Genomic DNA, 4,798 nt, shown 5'->3' with positions numbered 1-4,798 from the left:
GGGCAAGTTAAAACAGTAGACATTTTAAGGTCATCAGTCATTTACAGATTATATCACCATCTAATTTGTAAAGATGACACAATGTTAGACCTCTGGTTTTGGTTTTAAAGTAATATATAACACCACTGGAATGTGTATAATAATTAAAGAGGTGGTTGGAATAGCATCAATCACAGTGAAATGTAGTAGGTCTACTAGTTCTAAATGACAGTGGTGAAAAAAGTACCCAATTGTCATACTTGAGTAAAAGTATAGGTACCTTAATAGAAAGTTACTCAAGTCAAAGTGAAAGTCAGCAAGTAAAATGCTACTTGAGTAAATGTTTAAAAGTATTTGGTTTTAAATATTCTTAAGTATCAAAAGTAAATGTAATTGCTAAAATATACTTAAGTATAAAAGTAAAAGTAAAAGTATAAATAACTTACAATTCCTTATATTAAGCAAAGCAGACTACACCATTTTGTTTTCTTTTTTAAATTTACGGATAGCCAGGGGCACACTCAAACACTCAGAGATTATATACACAAGATGCATTTGTGCTTAGTGAGTTCGCCAAGCCAGAGGCAGTGAAGTGCGTGAATTTGACTATTTTCCTGTCCTGCTAAGCAATCAAAATGTAACAAGTACTTTTGGTTGTCAGGGGAAATGTATGTAGTAAAAAGCACAATATCTTCTTTAGGAATGTAGTAAAGTTAAAGTAAAAGTTGTCAAAAATTTCAACAGTAAAGTAATGTACATACACCATAAAAAAACTACTTAAGTAATACTTTTAGGTATTTTTACTTAAGTACTTTACACCACTGCTAAATGATAAGAGATATCTTGACATTAGGACCCACTGTGGTTGACACAAATATTACTATATAAATTACTATACAAAATTCTTGCAACTTTTAGAATGTTATATATATGGGGATACAATCTTCCCAGCTCTGCAGATTCTGCTGTGAGGAGGCAGAGTCATTAGATAATTTATTTTGGTATTGTCCATATGTAGCTCGTGTTTGGTCACAGGTCCAGGAATGGCTGAAGAAACGCAACATTTGCCTAGAACTAACGATGCAGACAGCAATACTGGGTGATTTGAAAAGCCATAGTCAATCAATAATATAATAATTATTTGAGCAAAAACGTTTATTTTTAATTTACAATCTGTAGAAGCTATGAGAAATGTTAAATTTGTTTGTGAAGCATCACAGCACAGTTGAGAAATATATGGCAAATAGAAATCCAAAATGGATGATGTTGAGAGATAGATGGGAGAGGTTGAATAGAGCTGAAGGGGGGGACTAATAGCAAGATAAACCATGTAAAACATACGGGGTCTGTAAAATGTATATATGTTCAGAACTATCTATCAGAAATAGGGGAAGGACTAAAAACAAAAACAAAAATAACTACTGTAAAATAGACTGTGTATGTCAAATGTGTATAAGATGTATAAATTGAAGGTAAAAGCCGAAGTGTTTATTAGTTTACTCCAATTGGGGGATCGGTGGTAGGGTTTGCGGGGAATAATAATAAAGGTATATTCTTTTAAAAAGTATGTATGTCTATATAGTTATGTGTATGTATATATGTGTATATGTATGCATGTGTGTATGGATATATATATTTACCAAAACATATATGGGGGATTGGAAATGATGCAGACAATTACATTGATGGAACCAATATTCTTTCCGCAATATTAAGCTGATCCACCTCTTTAAAAAAATATATATATATATTTTAAAGGGGTATATATATATATATATATATATACAAATAAAATAGTTAACATTGTTGGGAGAAGTGGTTCTAAGAGAGCACAACTCAAAACACAAACACTGGAAACAAGGTGTCACATGACATTCAATGTTGTTTTTGAGTTTTATTTTTTAAGAACTATTCTCATGCTGGGTTTCAAACATGTTCTCCCCAGTTTCAGCTAAAGCTGTCACTATAGATTCTTATTAAGTTGAATTTATAACGCAGTAAGTGAGGTTCTAAGCCTCCCTCTCGGGTCATCTAGGGTTGGACATATGACACAGTGACCATAAATCTCTGCCCCAGCGACCCCTTGTCACTCTCTAATGCCTGTGATTGGTTAACAAAGACAGATCAGGGTCAGACCTGGTTGTTTTGACTTCAGTGATAAAATTACTCTGCCTGTTAGAGGTTCCCCACCCCCTGCTCCAAGTCACAGAAACACACAAGTAGCATGTGCATTACATGTTAGACAACTGTCTATTGCATAATTATGTGTGCACTGTTGTGTTTTTGTTTGTGTATACTTTTCACTTTCTAAAGAGAAGCACCAAAAACACAGAGACAACTAATTCAAGCCCTGGCAGGGAAAACTATGTAGAGAATCACCCTTGGGTGGTATTTTATGATGCCTAGACCTCTGTTGTAAAAGAGAATCCTGTCTGTGCAGTGAGTGCTCTTCTATTCTGTCTGTTGTATATTATGTGGAAGGACTGAAAGCCATTGGAGGAATTGCCTGTATGCTCCATTGTATCTGATATGAATTATGTTTCAGGCCATGAAGAGAAAAGCCAATAGATGGTGCTAATCTTTTCCTTTATTTATTCATTTATATAATCATTTCGTATTTACATAACTCATGCATACTTCTACTGATCTAGGATCTTATTAACAACTAATTCGTAACATATAGTACGAATTGGATTCGTTACACATATCATAAGAATTGCAAAACCAAAAAAAGGGCAGAAAATAACACATCATATGAAATTGATGATGTAAGTACACAATTTGATGACAGGGTACACAAAAAAGCAGGGACCACAAGTGTTAGAGTTAGGAGAACATTCCCCTTTCCTGCAGTCAAATGGCCGAGTGGCCTCATGGGTGGAATATTATAAATATTCGTAATAATTTCATAATTCAAAAACATTATTAAAAAAAAGGAAAAATCCAGTGTTTCTTTGTCAAACGGTTTTGTTATACAGTATTTCAGTCTTCCGTAATGTAGATAAAGTGTAGTATTAGGATGCAAACTCAACATTGAATACATTTCAATCCTATATCTGACATAGTGCAGGTGTATTGTTTTTTTTAAGCCGATAACCATGTATGTGAGGTGTATACTTTTGTTTCAAAGTATATTTGTTTAAGACTACCAAGAAAGACTCTGTGTGACACTGATTTAGCCCACTGCAGTAAAAGGTTAATGTCAAACAGAACTTACCCGGAACGTGGTGGCCATGTTCTCAGAATATCTAATATTCAATTTTTTTACTTTTACTGTTGAAAAGTGATATCCCAGGGATAAATACAGTAAAGTACACACTAAAGGGTAACAAAAATTAGTTTTGAGCAAAATAGTGCAAACTTCAAAGAGTAGGGCATTCAAGGAGTTGGTCTGATGGTAATCCGTGATGTCATCGGCCTCCCCCCTTGGTTATGGAACAATAGAGAAGCAATAGAGAACAAAAGAGGAAAAGCCCACCACCCACTTGTGCTATACCATGACTTACCGTGACCACCTACTGAGATTTGCCTTTTGTTAAGTAAATCTAATGTTAAAAAAGGTGAAAATGAGACTGGAGTTCCACTCCCAACTCACAATCACAGCTTCTGCTCCCGAGTGGCGCAGCAGTCTAAGACACTGCATTTCAGTGCCTGAGGCATCACTACAGACACCCTGGTTCAAATCCAGGCTGTATCACAACTGGCTGTGGGAGTCCCACAGGGCAGTACACAATTGACCCAGCATTTGTCCAGTGTAGGCAGCCAAGGTAAATAAGAATTTGTTTTGAACTGACATTTCTCGTTAAATAAAATAAAAATGATGTTCTAGACATGTTTCATTGGAATGTTGCATTAACATTCCTCTGTCCAACCACTTTAAAACACAGGACATTCTGCCATAGTCCCCTGGAGGTGTTTGGCTTGCTCAAATCAAATCAAACTTTATTTGTCACATGCACTGAATACAAGTATCAAGTATTTTACCGTGAAATGCTTACTTACAAGTCCTTAACCAAAAGAGAAGTTCAAGAAGAGTTAATAAAATATTACCAAATAAACTAAAGTAAAAAACTATAAAAAGTAACACAATAACATAAAAATAATGAGGCTATAAACAGGAGGTAGCAGCAGTGTACAAAACAAATGGGGGGCGGTCAATGTAATAGTCCGGTGGCCATTTGATTAATTGTTCAGCAGTCTTATGGCTTGGGGGATAGAAGCTGTTAAGGAGCCTTTTGGTCCTAGACTTGGTGCTCCGGTATCGCTTGCCATGCGGTAGCAGAGAAAACAGTCTATGACTTGGGTGACTGGAGTCTGACAATTTTATGGGCTTTCCTCTGACACCGCCTATAATATAGGTCCTGGATTGCAGGAAGCTTTGCCCCGGTGATGTACTAGGCCATACGCATTACCCTCTGTAGCGCCTTACGGTAAGATGCCGAGCAGTTGCCATACCAGGTGGTGATGCAACCGGCCAGGATGCTCTCGATGGTGCAGTTGTAGAACTCTTTGAGGATCTGGGGACCCATGCCAAATATTTTCAGTCTCCTGAGGGGGAAAAGGTTTTTGTCGTGCCCTCTTCATGACTGTGTGTGTGTTTGGACCATGATAGTTCGGTGGGGATGTGGACACCCAGGAACTTGAAACTCTCGACCCGCTCCACTACAGCCCCGTTGATGTTAATGGGGGCCTGTTCGGCCTGTCTTTTCCTGTAGTCCACGATCAGCTCCTTTGTCTTGCTCACATAGAGGGAGAGGTTGCTGTCCTGGAACCACACTGCCAGTTCACTGACCTCCTCCCTATAGGCTGTCTCATCGTT

Source organism: Oncorhynchus keta, chromosome 7 (genome assembly GCF_023373465.1).
Source record: "Oncorhynchus keta strain PuntledgeMale-10-30-2019 chromosome 7, Oket_V2, whole genome shotgun sequence".
Classification (NCBI taxonomy): Eukaryota; Metazoa; Chordata; class Actinopteri; order Salmoniformes; family Salmonidae; genus Oncorhynchus; species Oncorhynchus keta.
Note: the sequence above shows the minus strand (reverse complement) of the source record.